The sequence below is a fragment of the Bombina bombina genome, chromosome 5, assembly GCF_027579735.1.
Source record: "Bombina bombina isolate aBomBom1 chromosome 5, aBomBom1.pri, whole genome shotgun sequence".
Lineage (NCBI taxonomy): Eukaryota > Metazoa > Chordata > Amphibia > Anura > Bombinatoridae > Bombina > Bombina bombina.
Genome location: NC_069503.1, coordinates 512,900,838 through 512,926,630, shown reverse-complemented (window position 1 = coordinate 512,926,630; position 25,793 = coordinate 512,900,838). Strand labels below are relative to the sequence as shown.

Sequence of the window (25,793 nt, the reverse complement as noted above, 5' to 3'; positions counted from 1 at the left end):
CTTTGCGGATACTTTTTGAGGAGTTCCTAGAACTCATAAAGCCTGTTTGGTCGGGATGTATTATTTTATCGAAAGAAATAGAGAGCCTGGAAGCTATGATTGACGTTAATATTTTGTAATCTGTATTGAGAACAGATATAGGTCTGTAAGATGCAGGGTCTTCCGGGTCTTTATCTTTTTTAAGGATTAAGGAAATATTTGCAGCAGTAAAATATTTTGAAATTGGTTGATCATTAGTAAAATAATTATTAAAAAGTTTTTCCAGAGACTCTACTACTTCCTCCGACAAAATTTTGAAAAATTCAGCTGGAATGCCATCGGGACCCGCTGCCTTGTTTAATTTAGACTTGGTTATAGCATTTCTAATTTCCTCTTGGGTTATAGGGGCATTTAATATTGTTATATCTGTGTCTAACATTTTCGGAAGATTAATCCTGGACCAAAACCTATCTTCTTGGATTGTATCTGGTTCTATTCCAGCATATAATTGTTGATAGTAAGTATGGAAAAAATTAACAATTTTATTCGGGTCCACGTATCTTTGAGTACCTGACTTTATAGCCAGAATATAATTTTTCTTTTTCCTATTTCTGGTTAATTTGGCTAGGAATTTAGCGGAACAGCCATGAAAGCCTTTAAAAAGAAGATTATTTCTAGTTTCAACCTCTTGAATTTTTTGCTTTATTACAATATCCCTTTCCTGCCTAGCTTCAATATATTTCTTCCAATTTTGGTCATTACGTAGATTATTATACCTTTCATAGGCAATTTTGATTCGATTTACTAATAGTGTCTCTTGTGCAGCCGCTTTCTTTTTTATGGTACTCAAATAAGCCTTTATCTCTCCTCTTATGACTGCTTTAGCCGTTTCCCAAAAAGTCTCTATTTTATTAATATAAGTTATGTTGTTTTCACAGTATTCTCTCCAAGTTTGTCTCAGCCAGATCTTAAATCTGGGATTATTGTACAGATATTTAGGAAAATAGAACGTGAAATTATTACTCTTATGTTGACTTAGAGAGGGAAACAGGATCGATATGCTAGCATGGTCCGATATGACAATATCATGTATCTGGGGGGTTGACCTAAATATAGATAGAGATTCGGATAATAAAATATAATCGATTCTCGAAAATGTCCTATACGTTTTGGATTCACAAGTAAATTTCCGAGAGTCGGGATTTTTAATTCTCCAAATATCGACAAGTTTCATCTTATCGCAAAAGGATCTGAAATATTTAGCTTGCCGATCATATTCTTGTTTATTTCTAGTGTCAAATCTATCGAGATCAGTAGATAAAGACATATTAAAATCACCCCCGACTATAACATTTTGGTTAATATGAGGAAATAGTTTAGACTGGATTAATTTCCAGAATTTGGATGAATATTTGTTAGGAGCATATATATTGCATAAAAATATTCTGGCCTCATGGATTTGAATTTGTACTAAGAGAAATCTAGCTTCTGGGTCCCTTTCTATACTCAAAATCTTATAGGTCAAATTTTTATTAATTAAAATTGCAACTCCATTTTTTCTAGAGGCACATGGGGTTGCTATGACTTCCCCAACCCATTTAGACTGAAGTTTAGATATTTCAACATCTTTAAGGTGGGTTTCTTGTAGGAAAACAATTGAGGGGTTTAATTTCCCCAGTCTTTGAATAACTATCTTACGTTTTATTGCTGAGGTTATTCCTCCTACATTCCAGGAAAGGAGCTTAAATTCCTCAACTAAGTTAAATCCTGTAGTGGCCATCAGCTAAGATTGGAATACTCAAATTCACAAATATATCTACCAATAGCTGGAGGCAATAGGGTGGGGGGGGGAAAGGGGGAGAGAGAGAGAGAGGAAAAGAAGGAGAAAAAAAAAAAAAAAAAAAAAAAAAAAAAATAGAACAAATAAGATACTGAACTTAAAATTAACATTAGGAGCCATCTGAGAGATATTTCTGCGCTTCTTCTACAGAACCAAGAGATATCCTGTTACCTTCCTTCAAAATTATAATCCTTGCAGGATATGCCATCCGTGCATTTTCTCCTTTATTAATCAATTGGGTACAGAAGGGGGCCATACTTTTTCTCTTGAGAGCAGTTTCATTAGAGAAATCCTGAAATAACAGAATCTTCTTGCTTGCTATAGTGAATGTTTCTAATTTTTTAAATAATTTAAGGATTTGAATTTTATCCTGAAATCTAAGGGTTTTAAAAATACAGATTCTATTTCTAGGTGATCCATCTTGGTTGACTCTTCTAGGGCCTATTCGATGGGCTCTTTCTATTGACAGGGGGAGAAGGTGGGGGGGGGAATCCTAAAGCTTGAGGGAGGACTGTTGAAGAAAAATGCAACAGGTCCTCAAATTCTGGGGTATCGGGTAAGCCGACAATTCTAATATTGTTACGCCTGGAGCGATCTTCTAGATCCTCCAGGCGATTTTGTAAACTACAGATTTTGTCACCTTGTTTTTGTAATATATTTTCTTGTGTGTTTACCAGATCTTCTAAGTCTGAAATTCTGGTTTCAGCCTCTGTAATTCTAGAAGCGAACTGTTTCACTTCTGAGGAGATTACCTCGAGCCTAGATGTAATATTTGATAGGTCTTTTTTGATAACATCAAATTGGGGTATAAACAATTGACTCAGTTGTGTTATTAGTAATTGTGTATCAAAAGGGTTTGTCTGGGTTTCTAGAGAGGAGTCTGAGCTAACCTCCGTTAGTTTATTTCTTTTGTCCTTAGTTTTGGCAGGCATTATGGGTGAATTGTGTTTCACCTGGGTGACAAATTTTTCCATTAAGTACGTGATTCTTAGTGTTATTGTGTCTAAAAATTAATAAGATAACGTGTGATACCCTGAATAGGGGGGGTGAGATCAAAAAGTATTTAAACCATAAAGGAAAAAAAAGAAAAAAATAATTTTGTGTGTCTAGACCAAAAAAAAAGAATATGTTAAGTGTATTTCCTTCCCCTTTTTTTTTTTTTTTTTCCTTTTTCTTCCTTTTTTTTTTTTCTTTTTTTTTTTTCAAATAGTGAGGTGTTTTTTAAAGCCTGCAAGAGTTGGGTAACAACATACAACGGGGGAGCAACAGATTTTGCTAAGTCACCTCAATAGCTTCTAGACTAACAACTCTGGACTTCTAAGTGGCAATGGGAGAATATGCAGATAATATGGGTAATAATGTGGTGATACTGCTTATATTGTGACAAATATGTGTATGTTCAATTTCGAGACCACAATATATCTTATACCTTTGAGAAAACCTTTATCTGTCAATTAATAACAGGTTCTGTAGTATGTATATCAGAAATATCTTAATTAACCTTATAGGTCAGGGGATAAATCATAGATAGATGAAAATCAGAGAAAACACATGAACCAATACCCCAGTATACAAGACCCGGACAGCAGCTGTTAACACTCCCAATTACAAACTTATTAATATTATTAGTTTCTGTCCCAAGATTTACTAAGTACCTCAAATAGGAACAGTGCAAACGGTTTAACATCTGTACATCACCTCTATTGTATTATGAGCATTATGAGCATTTTCTATGAAAACGATAAGATTATAAACATGATTTTATATGATTTTTTGCCTTCAAGTATCTAACAAAAAAAAAAAAAAAAAAGAAATAAGATAAAAAATGCAGCAGGAAAAAAAAAAGAAAAGAAAAACAAAGAAATCATTGAAGATAGCAACCCAATATTCAGTGAAAAAGTGAACTAGAGTCAATTCAGTTTAAGCTGAAAATGTCAGAAAAACAAAGTCTTAATAAAGGCCAGAATGGCTCAGATACTTGCGTAGACCAAGATAGAACAGGTACTTCTTCTTTTGTAGTAAGGATAAGTAAGGTCCAACTAATAATGTCATGCCAGAAGAGGTGAGCGGCACTCCTGCACCGCCAGCCGATTGAAGCGTAGGAATGTAGGCACTAACTCATGAAAGGTAAGAGGAGCCGGGCCAGGCCGGCAAATTATAGCTTTCCTTGACGAGATGTCTCCCTGCCCGGTGACTCTCTTTGATCCGGCCCCAGATCAGACGGGGGGGAGGTTTAACGGGCTTAGGATAGAAAACTGGTATCCGGAATTTCTTCTTATGTGCCGTGAGCTAGATACGAGGTAATAGAATTACCACTTCCCAACGGAAAAATAAGGAGAGCCGGTCCAGGGCAGCAGGTTATAACTTTTCCTTATCGGAATGACTCCCTGTCCGGTGCCTCTCTTTAATCCAACTACACCTCCGACCAGAGAAAGATTTATCCGACTTGGAGTAGGCAACAGGTAGCAGGGATTTTACAGGTCGTCTGCAGCTCTTACGTGATATATGCACCGTCTGGCGCTATTTCCCGGCCTTTCACCCCTCCCTCGGGGGAGCCGGACAGCAGAGTGGCCTCCCGCTTTAGATTTTAGCAGTTTTTACTGTGGCCGGCAACACCGGTACTATACATCGCGTCTGTACATCTTTGGTTGACCTACGGCTATTATAGCTTTACCATTTGATATTGGAGCTGTGGCTTCTTGTCTGTAGAAAGCACTTTTTCTTGAAAATTGTAGCAATTAGGCTCGCTTTAGTGTGGCGTCTGTCTGATGGCTCTAGACGCTGTGGGACCTTCGACGGTATCTCTCAGGTGGACCGGAAGGACTCCAACACACAAGCTGTGGCCGTGGCGAATCGGCCTAACGCCTCTCAGGGACTTCTGTGCCAATGGGCCGAATCACGGCTCGGTATCCGCACGGGAATCGGTCCTCCTTCCCGGCAAGGAAAAGCGGCACTGCGGCTTGAAAGAAACGCTTAGCTAGCGAGTCGGGCTCCAGCCTGCCTGACTCTCTAAGCTCCGCCCCGGAAGTCGCAAACCTCTTTTTAGCCAATTTTGAAGTGATGAAAATTTTTGATGTCTGCAATCCCTTTCAGAGGAACATAACACTGTACACACGCTACATAGATGATGTCCTTCTGATCTGGGACGGCGACATCAAATTACTTGAGCAATTTGTTGAGTTTATTAACCTCAATGACCAAAATGTAAGGTTCACCTATAGTACATCAGACACTAGTATACCTTACTTGGATGTACTCCTAAAACACAATAACAGTGAGTTGATTACAGAAGTGTATAGGAAGGAGATCAGTGGTAATACGATTCTGAGAGCAGACTCCTCACACCCAGGTCATCTTAAGAAAGGGATACCGAAGGGACAATACATTAGGCTTAGACGAAACTGCACAAATTTACAAGATTATTGGAAACATGCAGATAGCCTAACGAAACGTCTGATAGATAGAGGATATGATGAAACTAAATTGCAAGAAATATCAACTTTGGTGTCTACTTTCAATAGAAAAGATCTATTGAAAGACAAAACAAGTACAGATAATAAAAGCAAAAAGAGAGAAGGCGTTAATTTTATCACTAGATATAGTAAACAGTTTAGTGAGGTATGTAGCATAATTAAAACTAGACTACCACTACTTGAGAGAGATATAGATCTTCAAGACATTTCTAAAAGTTGTAATTTTATTGCTAGTAGATCTGACACCATTGGAGATGACTTAAGAAAAAACTTTGGACCAAAATTAAATTCTGGAACAGTCACACTTAGTCAGTGGTTACCTACTAATGTAGGGTTTTTCACAGATGTGGAGGAAAACCGTGCAAAACTTGTGAATATGTCATTATAGGAGACGCATTCAAATCCACCAACACTGGTAAGACATATAGAATAAAGGACAAGATCAACTGCAATTCAACATTTGTAGTCTATCTTGTAACATGCATGTTCTGTAAGCTTCAGTATGTGGGTCTCACCTCTAGGAATCTGAAAGACAGAATTAGGGAACATCTACTGTCCCTAGAGGCTGAGACCCCTAAAACACCAGTTGCTAAGCATTTTTTCCAACATGAAAATAGATTGAAGCATTTTAAGTTCCAAGGCATAGAACAGGTTACTCTGGGAGTTAGAGGAGGTGATAGGTACCATGCCCTAAGTAAAAGAGAGATCTTTTGGATCTATACACTTAAGACTGGTTACCCTTGTGGAATAAACAAAATCAGTGACGTGAAACTTTTTATTGACAAATAGATTACTATATAACATTGGCTAAACTGTCATTGTTTGTCAGTATAAAGATTTCTCCCTCTGTTCTTCTTTAAATGTGGATCATTTGTTGTTGTGACTAATATGTTCCACTATAGAGAAGGAAGCTTTATTTTAAGTTTCTTAATCTAGGAACATACCAGTCTTCAGGTGTTGAAGACCAAACACACATTGATTATTGTTTAATAATATTGTCCTAGAATAGATTCTGTGCATACATTAATATCCTTCTATATAGATTATTTCTGCCATTTTGTCTTATATTTTTATATATAAAAAAATATGACACGCTATATTCATGACTATATCTTTAGAATTATGCCTGCAGACTTGCTATTATAATTAGTATTTATCTTTTATACTTGTAGAATAGTCCACAGGCATACTATTCAGATATATATATATTTATATTTTTCTAACATTATTGTATCGGGCTTAGTCCCTCTTTGTCTCTAAGCGTGTAGACGAATCTGACTAGTTATACATAAGTGCCAGAGTCTGATAAACAAAATCCACTTTTTCTTTGTTGTGATGGAAACATTCCATGATCGTATCCCAATTCATATGTTTTTAAAATATTTCTCTATTTTTAAAGTCTGTTTTTCAATTACAAATGTATATAATTTCATTGTTTGACTAATCGTTAATTTATAACTATTAAGTCTTGTACTATCAAGGGTTAAATGAACACTAGCTTTAGGTGTGTAAGTTTTCTCTGATAACTTGTTTCTGATTGGTCTGTTATACATTGTTGCAAGTGATTAAACAGCTGTGTAAGTTACTATCCGTATGCTCTGATGAACTGCCAGTGAGGCAGGAAACGCGTCAGCAGAAGGATTTCACTGTTTGCTGTGCCGGTTTGTTTTAGGATATATCAATAAAGTACATGTTTTAATATACTGGAAACCTTACCTCTCTCTCTCCTTTCTACCCTGGAACTGTGAATCTGTTTTAAACTTACACTTTTTGCTTTGTTACGGGTTCAGGAGAGCCTGAATAGTTCCGGAGTTCAGAACAGCCTACAACAGTAATACTCACCTGTTGTGTGTGTGACAGAGGCACGAATACCGCTACGTACAAGGAGGGTGAGTGATACGATACTTACCTGGCTTCATGCCATTGTGCATTATTAAGTATATTTTACAACAGTCACTTATATTATATGTGTTGTTTATGTGGTATGGATTACCTCTGCACGTAAGATCTGTCTACTAAGCAGGATTGTTGGATTGGATATAATATCTTTACAGCTAAGTGTATCCCGCGAAAAGTGGGACTCCAACTTAGGAGTGAATAGTTACGCTAGCTGAATTTTGCTTCACTAATTACCTGTTCATAAATATCTGCACACAAAAAATTTGTAAACCCTCTTCCTCCTGTACTAGATTTGTTTAGTTTTGTATTTTATCACAAATCTTTGTCATTGTATACCCCTATCATTGTACCCAGCGCTACGGAATTTGGCGGCGCTATACAAATAAATAATAACTCTAGAAGGCAATAGCACTTACCTGTGGATCCAGCTGCAGGGAAGGAACAGCTTCTCAGGTGTGACAGATTCATCCTACTTCTGACAGGGACCTGTAGAGAAACAGAGTAACCAACCCTTGTTTTCTATAGAGGGGTAGCATTTTATTATGTCCTTTAAAACCAAGAAAATCCCTAAAAAAGTAGAATGCTAGAAACATCAGCATCTGCACCACCACATTATGTTCCAATGCTAACACAATACACAAGATAAAAAATAAGTCACTGATGTGGTCAGTTTGTTGACCATTTTAAAGAAAACGTGTAAACATTGACATTTTAAGAACTATAACTTGCATATGGTACCCTGTCAACAGCTCATTCTTACTTGGCATGATGTCACAAGTTCCCATCAAGGAATAGTTGCATGAAAGCGTTTGATCAAGTTCTCTGCAATCTGGAAAATAAAGGTAAAAATCCTTAACGTAAGAAGCCAGAAAACTTGATACTTTAGGCGCATCAAATGTACAAAGTTAAAGTTGCCTTTTCTATATCTGCATGAAAAAAAAATTAACGTGAAAAGTAAACAAATGTCTTTACATTCGAACAATAGATTAAGCAGTTGAACAAAAAGCACATTTTGATTTGTGGAATTTTAGTGTTAGGAAAACATACATAAATACTATACACATGCCCATGACCACACCCATGACAACGTGCACAGATGCCCACGCACACACATATGACCATGACCACGCACACACATGACCCTGCCCACACATTCCCACGCCCACAAATATGCACATGCCCACACCTATGACCGCAACCGTGCCCACACATGTCCATGCATACAAACATGCCCATGCGTACAGATATGCCCACACACCTCACATATTTAAGGCAATAATTAACTGTACGAGTCCTTTCCACAGTTGAAAGGCTCAAAAAACAAGTAAAATTCATGTAGCAGATGAAAAAGAAGATTTCAGAGATCGAAAATAAAATGGAGGAACCATTAATCTTTTGGTCACTACCTACCCAATTGCTAAGAATTCATGACACATCCTATCAGCTCATCACATAAGAGAAAAGTGTGCCAAAGGCAACTTCCCTAACTATACATGGCCAAAGGAACCAATTGAACTCTGCTTCCGCTTCCCAAGAGCACAGAATGTAGGACCAGCCGCACTCTGCTCCCACAGCCTGTGAACACAGTTGGCAGTCACAGAATGAAATGTTTGCTGATGCAAACACAAACTGAAGTCTTTTCAGGTGAGCTGATGTAGCTCATCCATCAAGGTTGGGCTTCTGTAACATACGGAAGATCCAACCGGTAAATAATTCTTTATTTGAAGCAATGAAGAACTGTAGGAATCCTTTCCACAGTTGTATATGCAGACGTGCAAAACAAGAATGAAGTGAAAAGTAGTAGTAGTAATTGAAAGTATGTTTGCCGATGCAAACCGAAGTCTTTTTAGAGGAGTTATTGTAGCTCTTCCATCCTGGTCGGTCATCTGTTACACGCTGAAGATCCAAATGGTAGTGAATGTAGGGGGAGATCATTTATCTTTTGGGTACTACCTACCCGAATGCTAAGAATTCACAACACATGCTATGACATCATCACACAAGGGAAAAGTGTGCCAAAGGCAATTTCCCTAACAATGCATGGCCAAAGGAACCGATTGCAATCTGCTTCCGCTTCCCAAGAGCACAGAATGTAGGACCAGCCGCACTCTGCTCCCACAGCCTGTGAACACAGTTGGCAGTCACAGAATGAAATGTTTGCTGATGCAAACACAAACTGAAATCTTTTCAGATGAGCTGATGTAGCTCATCCATCAAGGTTGGGCTTCTGTAACATACGGAAGATCCAACCGGTAAATAATTCTTTATTTGAAGCAATGAAGAACTGTAGGAATCCTTTCCACAGTTCTATATGCAGACGTGCAAAACAAGAATGAAGTGAAAAGTGATGGTATATACAGACAAATGGAGGGGTGAAAACGGAGAGGCCATGCAACTTTTGGTAACTACCTACCCAATTGCTAAGAATTCACAACACATGCTATCACATCATCCCTTAAGGAAAAAGTGTGCCAAAGGCAATTTCCCTAACTATGCATGGCCAAAGGAACCGATTGCACTCTGCTTCCACTTCCCATGACCACAGAATGTGGGAACAGCCGCACTCTGCTCCCACAGCCCATGAACACAGTTGGCAGTCACAGAATGAAATGTTTACCTGCAACCCATGTTGAGAAGACATATCCCTAACTATTTCCCTTAGGCTCAGAGAGATAGCACATGAAGTAAACATTAACACTGGGTCAGCGCTCAAGCCATAAAAGGCATGAGCACCGGGCAAAGAAAATGCCTGGTAGATCAAATTGAAAGTGTTTGCTGATGCAAACACAAACTGAAGTCTTTTCAGGTGAGCTGATGTAGCTCATCCATCAAGGTTGGGCTTCTGTAACATACGGAAGATCCAACCGGTAAATAATTCTTTATTTGAAGCAATGAAGAACTGTAGGAATCCTTTCCACAGTTGTATATGCAGACGTACAAAACAAGAATGAAGTGAAAAGTAGTAGTAGTAATTGAAAGTATGTTTGCCGATGCAAACACAAACCGAAGTCTTTTTAGAGGAGTTATTGTAGCTCTTCCATCCAGGTCGGTCATCTGTTACACGCTGAAGATCCAAATGGTAGTGAATGTAGGGGGAGATCATTTTTCTTTTGGGTACTACCTACCCGAATGCTAAGAATTCACAACACATGCTATGACATCATCACACAAGGGAAAAGTGTGCCAAAAGCAATTTCCCTAACTATGCATGGCCAAAGGAACCGATTGCACTCTGCTTCCGCTTCCCAAGAGCACAGAATGTATGAACAGCCGCACTCTGCTCCCACAGCCTGTGAACACAGTTGGCAGTCACAGAATGAAATGTTTGCTGATGCAAACACAAACTGAAATCTTTTCAGATGAGCTGATGTAGCTCATCCATCAAGGTTGGGCTTCTGTAACATACGGAAGATCCAACCGGTAAATAATTCTTTATTTGAAGCAATGAAGAACTGTAGGAATCCTTTCCACAGTTGTATATGCAGACGTGCAAAACAAGAATGAAGTGAAAAGTGATGGTATATACAGACAAATGGAGGGGTGAAAACGGAGAGGCCATGCAACTTTTGGTAACTACCTACCCAATTGCTAAGAATTCACAACACATGCTATCACATCATCCCTTAAGGAAAAAGTGTGCCAAAGGCAATTTCCCTAACTATGCATGGCCAAAGGAACCGATTGCACTCTGCTTCCACTTCCCATGACCACAGAATGTGGGAACAGCCGCACTCTGCTCCCACAGCCCATGAACACAGTTGGCAGTCACAGAATGAAATGTTTACCTGCAGACCATGTTGAGAAGACATATCCCTAACTATTTCCCTTAGGCTCAGAGAGATAGCACATGAAGTAAACATTAACACTGGGTCAGCGCTCAAGCCATAAAAGGCATGAGCACCGGGCAAAGAGAATGCCTGGTAGATCAAATTGAAAGTCTGTTTGCTGATGCAAACACAAACTGAAGTCTTTTCAGGTGAGCTGATGTAGCTCATCCATCAAGGTTGGGCTTCTGTAACATACGGAAGATCCAACCGGTAAATAATTCTTTATTTGAAGCAATGAAGAACTGTAGGAATCCTTTCCACAGTTGTATATGCAGACGTGCAAAACAAGAATGAAGTGAAAAGTAGTAGTAGTAATTGAAAGTATGTTTGCTGATGCAAACACAAACCGAAGTCTTTTTAGAGGAGTTATTGTAGCTCTTCCATCCAGGTCGGTCATCTGTTACACGCTGAAGATCCAAATGGTAGTGAATGTAGGGGGAGATCATTTATCTTTTGGGTACTACCTACCCGAATGCTAAGAATTCACAACACATGCTATGACATCACCACACAAGGGAAAAGTGTGCCAAAAGCAATTTCCCTAACAATGCATGGCCAAAGGAACCGATTGCACTCTGCTTCCGCTTCCCAAGAGCACAGAATGTATGAACAGCCGAACTCTGCTCCCACAGCCTGTGAACACAGTTGGCAGTCACAGAATGAAATGTTTGCTGATGCAAACACAAACTGAAATCTTTTCAGATGAGCTGATGTAGCTCATCCATCAAGGTTGGGCTTCTGTAACATACGGAAGATCCAACCGGTAAATAATTCTTTATTTGAAGCAATGAAGAACTGTAGGAATCCTTTCCACAGTTGTATATGCAGACGTGCAAAACAAGAATGAAGTGAAAAGTGATGGTATATACAGACAAATGGAGGGGTGAAAACGGAGAGGCCATGCAACTTTTGGTAACTACCTACCCAATTGCTAAGAATTCACAACACATGCTATTACATCATCCCTTAAGGAAAAAGTGTGCCAAAGGCAATTTCCCTAACTATGCATGGCCAAAGGAACCGATTGCACTCTGCTTCCACTTCCCATGACCACAGAATGTGGGAACAGCCGCACTCTGCTCCCACAGCCCATGAACACAGTTGGCAGTCACAGAATGAAATGTTTACCTGCAGACCATGTTGAGAAGACATATCCCTAACTATTTCCCTTAGGCTCAGAGAGATAGCACATGAAGTAAACATTAACACTGGGTCAGCGCTCAAGCCATAAAAGGCATGAGCACCGGGCAAAGAGAATGCCTGGTAGATCAAATTGAAAGTCTGTTTGCTGATGCAAACACAAACTGAAGTCTTTTCAGGTGAGCTGATGTAGCTCATCCATCAAGGTTGGGCTTCTGTAACATACGGAAGATCCAACCGGTAAATAATTCTTTATTTGAAGCAATGAAGAACTGTAGGAATCCTTTCCACAGTTGTATATGCAGACGTGCAAAACAAGAATGAAGTGAAAAGTAGTAGTAGTAATTGAAAGTATGTTTGCTGATGCAAACACAATCTGAAGTCTTTTTAGAGGAGTTATTGTAGCTCTTCCATCCAGGTCGGTCATCTGTTACACGCTGAAGATCCAAATGGTAGTGAATGTAGGGGGAGATCATTTATCTTTTGGGTACTACCTACCCGAATGCTAAGAATTTACAACACATGCTATGACATCATCACACAAGGGAAAAGTGTGCCAAAGGCAATTTCCCTAACAATGCATGGCCAAAAGGAACCGATTGCACTCTGCTTCCGCTTCCCAAGAGCACAGAATGTATGAACAGCCGAACTCTGCTCCCACAGCCTGTGAACACAGTTGGCAGTCACAGAATGAAATGTTTGCTGATGCAAACACAAACTGAAATCTTTTCAGATGAGCTGATGTAGCTCATCCATCAAGGTTGGGCTTCTGTAACATACGGAAGATCCAACCGGCAAATAATTCTTTATTTGAAGCAATGAAGAACTGTAGGAATCCTTTCCACAGTTCTATATGCAGACGTGCAAAACAAGAATGAAGTGAAAAGTGATGGTATATACAGACAAATGGAGGGGTGAAAACGGAGAGGCCATGCAACTTTTGGTAACTACCTACCCAATTGCTAAGAATTCACAACACATGCTATCACATCATCCCTTAAGGAAAAAGTGTGCCAAAGGCAATTTCCCTAACTATGCATGGCCAAAGGAACCGATTGCACTCTGCTTCCACTTCCCATGACCACAGAATGTGGGAACAGCCGCACTCTGCTCCCACAGCCCATGAACACAGTTGGCAGTCACAGAATGAAATGTTTACCTGCAGACCATGTTGAGAAGACATATCCCTAACTATTTCCCTTAGGCTCAGAGAGATAGCACATGAAGTAAACATTAACACTGGGTCAGCGCTCAAGCCATAAAAGGCATGAGCACCGGGCAAAGAGAATGCCTGGTAGATCAAATTGAAAGTCTGTTTGCTGATGCAAACACAAACTGAAGTCTTTTCAGGTGAGCTGATGTAGCTCATCCATCAAGGTTGGGCTTCTGTAACATACGGAAGATCCAACCGGTAAATAATTCTTTATTTGAAGCAATGAAGAACTGTAGGAATCCTTTCCACAGTTGTATATGCAGACGTGCAAAACAAGAATGAAGTGAAAAGTAGTAATAGTAATTGAAAGTATGTTTGCTGATGCAAACACAAACCGAAGTCTTTTTAGAGGAGTTATTGTAGCTCTTCCATCCTGGTCGGTCATCTGTTACACCCTGAAGATCCAAATGGTAGTGAATGTAGGGGGAGATCATTTATCTTTTGGGTACTACCTACCCAAATGCTAAGAATTCACAACACATGCTATGACATCATCACACAAGGGAAAAGTGTGCCAAAGGCAATTTCCCTAACTATGAATGGCCAAAGGAACCGATTGCACTCTGCTTCCGCTTCCCAAGAGCACAGAATGTATGAACAGCCGCACTCTGCTCCCACAGCCTGTGAACACAGTTGGCAGTCACAGAATGAAATATTTGCTGATGCAAACACAAACTGAAATCTTTTCAGATGAGCTGATGTAGCTCATCCATCAAGGTTGGGCTTCTGTAACATACGGAAGATCCAACCGGTAAATAATTCTTTATTTGAAGCAATGAAGAACTGTAGGAATCCTTTCCACAGTTCTATATGCAGACGTGCAAAACAAGAATGAAGTTAAAAGTGATGGAATATACAGACAAATGGAGGGGTGAAAACGGAGAGGCCATGCAACTTTTGGTAACTACCTACCCAATTGCTAAGAATTCACAACACATGCTATCACATCATCCCTTAAGGAAAAAGTGTGCCAAAGGCAATTTCCCTAACTATGCATGGCCAAAGGAACCGATTGCACTCTGCTTCCACTTCCCATGACCACAGAATGTGGGAACAGCCGCACTCTGCTCCCACAGCCCATGAACACAGTTGGCAGTCACAGAATGAAATGTTTACCTGCAACCCATGTTGAGAAGACATATCCCTAACTATTTCCCTTAGGCTCAGAGAGATAGCACATGAAGTAAACATTAACACTGGGTCAGCGCTCAAGCCATAAAAGGCATGAGCACCGGGCAAAGAAAATGCCTGGTAGATCAAATTGAAAGTCTGTTTGCTGATGCAAACACAAACTGAAATCTTTTCAGATGAGCTGATGTAGCTCATCCATCAAGGTTGGGCTTCTGTAACATACGGAAGATCCAACCGGTAAATAATTCTTTATTTGAAGCAATGAAGAACTGTAGGAATCCTTTCCACAGTTGTATATGCAGACGTGCAAAACAAGAATGAAGTGAAAAGTAGTAGTAGTAATTGAAAGTATGTTTGCCGATGCAAACACAAACTGAAGTCTTTTCAGAGGAGTTATTGTAGCTCTTCCATCCAGGTCAGTCATCTGTTACACGCTGAAGATCCAAATGGTAGTGAATGTAGGGGGAGATTATTTATCTTTTGGGTACTACCTACCCGAATGCTAAGAATTCACAACACATGCTATGACATCACACAAGGGAAAAGTGTGCCAAAAGCAATTTCCCTAACAATGCATGGCCAAAGGAACCGATTGCACTCTGCTTCCGCTTCCCAAGAGCACAGAATGTATGAACAGCCGAACTCTGCTCCCACAGCCTGTGAACACAGTTGGCAGTCACAGAATGAAATGTTTGCTGATGCAAACACAAACTGAAATCTTTTCAGATGAGCTGATGTAGCTCATCCATCAAGGTTGGGCTTCTGTAACATACGGAAGATCCAACCGGTAAATAATTCTTTATTTGAAGCAATGAAGAACTGTAGGAATCCTTTCCACAGTTGTATATGCAGACGTGCAAAACAAGAATGAAGTGAAAAGTGATGGTATATACAGACAAATGGAGGGGTGAAAACGGAGAGGCCATGCAACTTTTGGTAACTACCTACCCAATTGCTAAGAATTCACAACACATGCTATCACATCATCCCTTAAGGAAAAAGTGTGCCAAAGGCAATTTCCCTAACTATGCATGGCCAAAGGAACCGATTGCACTCTGCTTCCACTTCCCATGACCACAGAATGTGGGAACAGCCGCACTCTGCTCCCACAGCCCATGAACACAGTTGGCAGTCACAGAATGAAATGTTTACCTGCAGACCATGTTGAGAAGACATATCCCTAACTATTTCCCTTAGGCTCAGAGAGATAGCACATGAAGTAAACATTAACACTGGGTCAGCGCTCAAGCCATAAAAGGCATGAGCACCGGGCAAAGAGAATGCCTGGTAGATCAAATTGAAAGTCTGTTTGCTGATGCAAACACAAACTGAAGTCTTTTCAGGTGAGCTGATGTAGATCATCCATCAAGGTTGGGCTTCTGTAACATACGGAAGATCCAACCGGTAAATAATTCTTTATTTGAAGCAATGAAGAGCTGTAGGAATCCTTTCCACAGTTGTATATGCAGACGTGCAAAACAAGAATGAAGTGAAAAGTAGTAGTAGTAATTGAAAGTATGTTTGCTGATGCAAACACAAACCGAAGTCTTTTTAGAGGAGTTATTGTAGCTCTTCCATCCAGGTCGGTCATCTGTTACACGCTGAAGATCCAAATGGTAGTGAATGTAGGGGGAGATCATTTATCTTTTGGGTACTACCTACCCGAATGCTAAGAATTCACAACACATGCTATGACATCATCACACAAGGGAAAAGTGTGCCAAAGGCAATTTCCCTAACTATGCATGGCCAAAGGAACCGATTGCACTCTGCTTCCGCTTCCCAAGAGCACAGAATGTAGGACCAGCCACACTCTGCTCCCACAGCCTGTGAACACAGTTGGCAGTCACAGAATGAAATGTTTGCTGATGCAAACACAAACTGAAATCTTTTCAGATGAGCTGATGTAGCTCATCCATCAAGGTTGGGCATCTGTAACATACGGAAGATCCAACCGGTAAATAATTCTTTATTTGAAGCAATGAAGAACTGTAGGAATCCTTTCCACAGTTGTATATGCAGACGTGCAAAACAAGAATGAAGTGAAAAGTGATGGTATATACAGACAAATGGAGGGGTGAAAACTGAGAGGCCATGCAACTTTTGGTAACTACCTACCCAATTGCTAAGAATTCACAACACATGCTATCACATCATCCCTTAAGGAAAAAGTGTGCCAAAGGCAATTTCCCTAACTATGCATGGCCAAAGGAACCGATTGCACTCTGCTTCCACTTCCCATGACCACAGAATGTGGGAACAGCCGCACTCTGCTCCCACAGCCCATGAACACAGTTGGCAGTCACAGAATGAAATGTTTACCTGCAACCCATGTTGAGAAGACATATCCCTAACTATTTCCCTTAGGCTCAGAGAGATAGCACATGAAGTAAACATTAACACTGGGTCAGCGCTCAAGCCATAAAAGGCATGAGCACCGGGCAAAGAAAATGCCTGGTAGATCAAATTGAAAGTGTTTGCTGATGCAAACACAAACTGAAGTCTTTTCAGGTGAGCTGATGTAGCTCATCCATCAAGGTTGGGCTTCTGTAACATACGGAAGATCCAACCGGTAAATAATTCTTTATTTGAAGCAATGAAGAACTGTAGGAATCCTTTCCACAGTTGTATATGCAGACGTGCAAAACAAGAATGAAGTGAAAAGTAGTAGTAGTAATTGAAAGTATGTTTGCCGATGCAAACACAAACCGAAGTCTTTTTAGAGGAGTTATTGTAGCTCTTCCATCCAGGTCGGTCATCTGTTACACGCTGAAGATCCAAATGGTAGTGAATGTAGGGGGAGATCATTTTTCTTTTGGGTACTACCTACCCGAATGCTAAGAATTCACAACACATGCTATGACATCATCACACAAGGGAAAAGTGTGCCAAAGGCAATTTCCCTAACTATGCATGGCCAAAGGAACCGATTGCACTCTGCTTCCGCTTCCCAAGAGCACAGAATGTATGAACAGCCGCACTCTGCTCCCACAGCCTGTGAACACAGTTGGCAGTCACAGAATGAAATGTTTGCTGATGCAAACACAAACTGAAATCTTTTCAGATGAGCTGATGTAGCTCATCCATCAAGGTTGGGCTTCTGTAACATACGGAAGATCCAACCGGTAAATAATTCTTTATTTGAAGCAATGAAGAACTGTAGGAATCCTTTCCACAGTTGTATATGCAGACGTGCAAAACAAGAATGAAGTGAAAAGTGATGGTATATACAGACAAATGGAGGGGTGAAAACGGAGAGGCCATGCAACTTTTGGTAACTACCTACCCAATTGCTAAGAATTCACAACACATGCTATCACATCATCCCTTAAGGAAAAAGTGTGCCAAAGGCAATTTCCCTAACTATGCATGGCCAAAGGAACCGATTGCACTCTGCTTCCTCTTCCCATGACCACAGAATGTGGGAACAGCCGCACTCTGCTCCCACAGCCCATGAACACAGTTGGCAGTCACAGAATGAAATGTTTACCTGCAGACCATGTTGAGAAGACATATCCCTAACTATTTCCCTTAGGCTCAGAGAGATAGCACATGAAGTAAACATTAACACTGGGTCAGCGCTCAAGCCATAAAAGGCATGAGCACCGGGCAAAGAGAATGCCTGGTAGATCAAATTGAAAGTCTGTTTGCTGATGCAAACACAAACTGAAGTCTTTTCAGGTGAGCTGATGTAGCTCATCCATCAAGGTTGGGCTTCTGTAACATACGGAAGATCCAACCGGTAAATAATTCTTTATTTGAAGCAATGAAGAACTGTAGGAATCCTTTCCACAGTTGTATATGCAGACGTGCAAAACAAGAATGAAGTGAAAAGTAGTAGTAGTAATTGAAAGTATGTTTGCTGATGCAAACACAAACCGAAGTCTTTTTAGAGGAGTTATTGTAGCTCTTCCATCCAGGTCGGTCATCTGTTACACGCTGAAGATCCAAATGGTAGTGAATGTAGGGGGAGATCATTTATCTTTTGGGTACTACCTACCCGAATGCTAAGAATTCACAACACATGCTATGACATCATCACACAAGGGAAAAGTGTGCCAAAGGCAATTTCCCTAACTATGCATGGCCAAAGGAACCGATTGCACTCTGCTTCCGCTTCCCAAGAGCACAGAATGTATGAACAGCCACACTCTGCTCCCACAGCCTGTGAACACAGTTGGCAGTCACAGAATGAAATGTTTGCTGATGCAAACACAAACTGAAATCTTTTCAGATGAGCTGATGTAGCTCATCCATCAAGGTTGGGCTTCTGTAACATACGGAAGATCCAACCGGTAAATAATTCTTTATTTGAAGCAATGAAGAACTGTAGGAATCCTTTCCACAGTTCTATATGCAGACGTGCAAAACAAGAATGAAGTGAAAAGTGATGGTATATACAGACAAATGGAGGGGTGAAAACGGAGAGGCCATGCAACTTTTGGTAACTACCTACCCAATTGCTAAGAATTCACAACACATGCTATCACATCATCCCTTAAGGAAAAAGTGTGCCAAAGGCAATTTCCCTAACTATGCATGGCCAAAGGAACCGATTGCACTCTGCTTCCACTTCCCATGACCACAGAATGTGGGAACAGCCGCACTCTGCTCCCACAGCCCATGAACACAGTTGGCAGTCACAGAATGAAATGTTTACCTGCAACCCATGTTGAGAAGACATATCCCTAACTATTTCCCTTAGGCTCAGAGAGATAGCACATGAAGTAAACATTAACACTGGGTCAGCGCTCAAGCCATAAAAGGCATGAGCACCGGGCAAAGAGAATGCCTGGTAGATCAAATTGAAAGTCTGTTTGCTGATGCAAACACAAACTGAAGTCTTTTCAGGTGAGCTGATGTAGCTCATCCATCAAGGTTGGGCTTCTGTAACATACGGAAGATCCAACCGGTAAATAATTCTTTATTTGAAGCAATGAAGAACTGTAGGAATCCTTTCCACAGTTGTATATGCAGACGTGCAAAACAAGAATGAAGTGAAAAGTAGTAGTAGTAATTGAAAGTATGTTTGCTGATGCAAACACAATCTGAAGTCTTTTTAGAGGAGTTATTGTAGCTCTTCCATCCAGGTCGGTCATCTGTTACACGCTGAAGATCCAAATGGTAGTGAATGTAGGGGGAGATCATTTTTCTTTTGGGTACTACCTACCCGAATGCTAAGAATTCACAACACATGCTATGACATCATCACACAAGGGAAAAGTGTGCCAAAAGCAATTTCCCTAACTATACATGGCCAAAGGAACCGATTGCACTCTGCTTCCGCTTCCCAAGAGCACAGAATGTATGAACAGCCGCACTCTGCTCCCACAGCCTGTGAACACAGTTGGCAGTCACAGAATGAAATGTTTGCTGATGCAAACACAAACTGAAGTCTTTTCAGGTGAGCTGATGTAGCTCATCCATCAAGGTTGGGCTTCTGTAACATACGGAAGATCCAACCGGTAAATAATTCTTTATTTGAAGCAATGAAGAACTGTAGGAATCCTTTCCACAGTTCTATATGCAGACGTGCAAAACAAGAATGAAGTGAAAAGTGATGGTATATACAGACAAATGGAGGGGTGAAAACGGAGAGGCCATGCAACTTTTGGTAACTACCTACCCAATTGCTAAGAATTCACAACACATGCTATCACATCATCCCTTAAGGAAAAAGTGTGCCAAAGGCAATTTCCCTAACTATGCATGGCTAAAGGAACCGATTGCACTCTGCTTCCACTTCCCATGACCACAGAATGTGGGAACAGCCGCACTCTGCTCCCACAGCCCATGAACACAGTTGGCAGTCACAGAATGAAATGTTTACCTGCAGACCATGTTGAGAAGACATATCCCTAACTATTTCCCTTAGGCTCAGAGAGATAGCACATGAAGTAAACATTAACACTGGGTCAGCGCTCAAGCCATAAAAGGCATGAGCACCGGGCAAAGAGAATGCCTGGTAGATCAAATTGAAAGTCTGTTTGCTGATGCAAACACAAACTGAAGTCTTTTCAGGTGAGCTGATGTAGCTCATCCATCAAGGTTGGGCTTCTGTAACATACGGAAGATCCAACCGGTAAATAATTCTTTATTTGAAGCAATGAAGAACTGTAGGAATCCTTTCCACAGTTGTATATGCAGACGTGCAAAACAAGAATGAAGTGAAAAGTAGTAGTAGTAATTGAAAGTATGTTTGCTGATGCAAACACAATCTGAAGTCTTTTTAGAGGAGTTATTGTAGCTCTTCCATCCAGGTCGGTCATCTGTTACACGCTGAAGATCCAAATGGTAGTGAATGTAGGGGGAGATCATTTATCTTTTGGGTACTACCTACCCGAATGCTAAGAATTTACAACACATGCTATGACATCATCACACAAGGGAAAAGTGTGTCAAAGGCAATTTCCCTAACAATGCATGGCCAAAAGGAACCGATTGCACTCTGCTTCCGCTTCCCAAGAGCACAGAATGTATGAACAGCCGAACTCTGCTCCCACAGCCTGTGAACACAGTTGGCAGTCACAGAATGAAATGTTTGCTGATGCAAACACAAACTGAAATCTTTTCAGATGAGCTGATGTAGCTCATCCATCAAGGTTGGGCTTCTGTAACATACGGAAGATCCAACCGGTAAATAATTCTTTATTTGAAGCAATGAAGAACTGTAGGAATCCTTTCCACAGTTCTATATGCAGACGTGCAAAACAAGAATGAAGTGAAAAGTGATGGTATATACAGACAAATGGAGGGGTGAAAACGGAGAGGCCATGCAACTTTTGGTAACTACCTACCCAATTGCTAAGAATTCACAACACATGCTATCACATCATCCCTTAAGGAAAAAGTGTGCCAAAGGCAATTTCCCTAACTATGCATGGCCAAAGGAACCGATTGCACTCTGCTTCCACTTCCCATGACCACAGAATGTGGGAACAGCCGCACTCTGCTCCCACAGCCCATGAACACAGTTGGCAGTCACAGAATGAAATGTTTACCTGCAGACCATGTTGAGAAGACATATCCCTAACTATTTCCCTTAGGCTCAGAGAGATAGCACATGAAGTAAACATTAACACTGGGTCAGCGCTCAAGCCATAAAAGGCATGAGCACCGGGCAAAGAGAATGCCTGGTAGATCAAATTGAAAGTCTGTTTGCTGATGCAAACACAAACTGAAGTCTTTTCAGGTGAGCTGATGTAGCTCATCCATCAAGGTTGGGCTTCTGTAACATACGGAAGATCCAACCGGTAAATAATTCTTTATTTGAAGCAATGAAGAACTGTAGGAATCCTTTCCACAGTTGTATATGCAGACGTGCAAAACAAGAATGAAGTGAAAAGTAGTAATAGTAATTGAAAGTATGTTTGCTGATGCAAACACAAACCGAAGTCTTTTTAGAGGAGTTATTGTAGCTCTTCCATCCTGGTCGGTCATCTGTTACACCCTGAAGATCCAAATGGTAGTGAATGTAGGGGGAGATCATTTATCTTTTGGGTACTACCTACCCAAATGCTAAGAATTCACAACACATGCTATGACATCATCACACAAGGGAAAAGTGTGCCAAAGGCAATTTCCCTAACTATGAATGGCCAAAGGAACCGATTGCACTCTGCTTCCGCTTCCCAAGAGCACAGAATGTATGAACAGCCGCACTCTGCTCCCACAGCCTGTGAACACAGTTGGCAGTCACAGAATGAAATGTTTGCTGATGCAAACACAAACTGAAATCTTTTCAGATGAGCTGATGTAGCTCATCCATCAAGGTTGGGCTTCTGTAACATACGGAAGATCCAACCGGTAAATAATTCTTTATTTGAAGCAATGAAGAACTGTAGGAATCCTTTCCACAGTTCTATATGCAGACGTGCAAAACAAGAATGAAGTGAAAAGTGATGGTATATACAGACAAATGGAGGGGTGAAAACGGAGAGGCCATGCAACTTTTGGTAACTACCTACCCAATTGCTAAGAATTCACAACACATGCTATCACATCATCCCTTAAGGAAAAAGTGTGCCAAAGGCAATTTCCCTAACTATGCATGGCCAAAGGAACCGATTGCACTCTGCTTCCACTTCCCATGACCACAGAATGTGGGAACAGCCGCACTCTGCTCCCACAGCCCATGAACACAGTTGGCAGTCACAGAATGAAATGTTTACCTGCAGACCATGTTGAGAAGACATATCCCTAACTATTTCCCTTAGGCTCAGAGAGATAGCACATGAAGTAAACATTAACACTGGGTCAGCGCTCAAGCCATAAAAGGCATGAGCACCGGGCAAAGAGAATGCCTGGTAGATCAAATTGAAAGTCTGTTTGCTGATGCAAACACAAACTGAAGTCTTTTCAGGTGAGCTGATGTAGCTCATCCATCAAGGTTGGGCTTCTGTAACATACGGAAGATCCAACCGGTAAATAATTCTTTATTTGAAGCAATGAAGAACTGTAGGAATCCTTTCCACAGTTCTATATGCAGACGTGCAAAACAAGAATGAAGTGAAAAGTAGTAGTAGTAATTGAAAGTATGTTTGCTGATGCAAACACAAACCGAAGTCTTTTTAGAGGAGTTATTGTAGCTCTTCCATCCTGGTCGGTCATCTGTTACACGCTGAAGATCCAAATGGTAGTGAATGTAGGGGGAGATCATTTATCTTTTGGGTACTACCTACCCAAATGCTAAGAATTCACAACACATGCTATGACATCATCACACAAGGGAAAAGTGTGCCAAAGGCAATTTCCCTAACTATGAATGGCCAAAGGAACCGATTGCACTCTGCTTCCGCTTCCCAAGAGCACAGAATGTATGAACAGCCGCACTCTGCTCCCACAGCCTGTGAACACAGTTGGCAGTCACAGAATGAAATATTTGCTGATGCAAACACAAACTGAAATCTTTTCAGATGAGCTGATGTAGCTCATCCATCAAGGTTGGGCTTCTGTAACATACGGAAGATCCAACCGGTAAATAATTCTTTATTTGAAGCAATGAAGAACTGTAGGAATCCTTTCCACAGTTCTATATGCAGACGTGCAAAACAAGAATGAAGTGAAAAGTGATGGTATATACAGACAAATGGAGGGGTGAAAACGGAGAGGCCATGCAACTTTTGGTAACTACCTACCCAATTGCTAAGAATTCACAACACATGCTATCACATCATCCCTTAAGGAAAAAGTGTGCCAAAGGCAATTTCCCTAACTATGCATGGCCAAAGGAACCGATTGCACTCTGCTTCCACTTCCCATGACCACAGAATGTGGGAACAGCCGCACTCTGCTCCCACAGCCCATGAACACAGTTGGCAGTCACAGAATGAAATGTTTACCTGCAGACCATGTTGAGAAGACATATCCCTAACTATTTCCCTTAGGCTCAGAGAGATAGCACATGAAGTAAACATTAACACTGGGTCAGCGCTCAAGCCATAAAAGGCATGAGCACCGGGCAAAGAAAATGCCTGGTAGATCAAATTGAAAGTCTGTTTGCTGATGCAAACACAAACTGAAATCTTTTCAGATGAGCTGATGTAGCTCATCCATCAAGGTTGGGCTTCTGTAACATACGGAAGATCCAACCGGTAAATAATTCTTTATTTGAAGCAATGAAGAACTGTAGGAATCCTTTCCACAGTTGTATATGCAGACGTGCAAAACAAGAATGAAGTGAAAAGTAGTAGTAGTAATTGAAAGTATGTTTGCCGATGCAAACACAAACTGAAGTCTTTTCAGAGGAGTTATTGTAGCTCTTCCATCCAGGTCAGTCATCTGTTACACGCTGAAGATCCAAATGGTAGTGAATGTAGGGGGAGATTATTTATCTTTTGGGTACTACCTACCCGAATGCTAAGAATTCACAACACATGCTATGACATCACACAAGGGAAAAGTGTGCCAAAGGCAATTTCCCTAACTATGCATGGCCAAAGGAACCGATTGCACTCTGCTTCCGCTTCCCAAGAGCACAGAATGTAGGACCAGCCACACTCTGCTCCCACAGCCTGTGAACACAGTTGGCAGTCACAGAATGAAATGTTTGCTGATGCAAACACAAACTGAAATCTTTTCAGATGAGCTGATGTAGCTCATCCATCAAGGTTGGGCATCTGTAACATACGGAAGATCCAACCGGTAAATAATTCTTTATTTGAAGCAATGAAGAACTGTAGGAATCCTTTCCACAGTTGTATATGCAGACGTGCAAAACAAGAATGAAGTGAAAAGTGATGGTATATACAGACAAATGGAGGGGTGAAAACGGAGAGGCCATGCAACTTTTGGTAACTACCTACCCAATTGCTAAGAATTCACAACACATGCTATCACATCATCCCTTAAGGAAAAAGTGTGCCAAAGGCAATTTCCCTAACTATGCATGGCCAAAGGAACCGATTGCACTCTGCTTCCACTTCCCATGACCACAGAATGTGGGAACAGCCGCACTCTGCTCCCACAGCCCATGAACACAGTTGGCAGTCACAGAATGAAATGTTTACCTGCAACCCATGTTGAGAAGACATATCCCTAACTATTTCCCTTAGGCTCAGAGAGATAGCACATGAAGTAAACATTAACACTGGGTCAGCGCTCAAGCCATAAAAGGCATGAGCACCGGGCAAAGAAAATGCCTGGTAGATCAAATTGAAAGTGTTTGCTGATGCAAACACAAACTGAAGTCTTTTCAGGTGAGCTGATGTAGCTCATCCATCAAGGTTGGGCTTCTGTAACATACGGAAGATCCAACCGGTAAATAATTCTTTATTTGAAGCAATGAAGAACTGTAGGAATCCTTTCCACAGTTGTATATGCAGACGTGCAAAACAAGAATGAAGTGAAAAGTAGTAGTAGTAATTGAAAGTATGTTTGCCGATGCAAACACAAACCGAAGTCTTTTTAGAGGAGTTATTGTAGCTCTTCCATCCAGGTCGGTCATCTGTTACACGCTGAAGATCCAAATGGTAGTGAATGTAGGGGGAGATCATTTTTCTTTTGGGTACTACCTACCCGAATGCTAAGAATTCACAACACATGCTATGACATCATCACACAAGGGAAAAGTGTGCCAAAGGCAATTTCCCTAACTATGCATGGCCAAAGGAACCGATTGCACTCTGCTTCCGCTTCCCAAGAGCACAGAATGTATGAACAGCCGCACTCTGCTCCCACAGCCTGTGAACACAGTTGGCAGTCACAGAATGAAATGTTTGCTGATGCAAACACAAACTGAAATCTTTTCAGATGAGCTGATGTAGCTCATCCATCAAGGTTGGGCTTCTGTA

The 25,793-nt window shown here is 40.8% G+C and overlaps 1 long non-coding RNA gene across 1 annotated transcript in view; it reads right to left on the bottom strand.

Annotated features, from left to right (window-relative positions):
- The window catches only part of LOC128659409 (uncharacterized), an 84,860-nt gene that overhangs the window by 39,358 nt on the left and 19,709 nt on the right, over window positions 1–25,793 (bottom strand). Inside the window, exon 3 of the long non-coding RNA XR_008402370.1 lies at window positions 7,952–8,020. This is a non-coding gene — a long non-coding RNA (uncharacterized LOC128659409). The remainder of the gene's footprint in view (window positions 1–7,951; window positions 8,021–25,793) is intronic.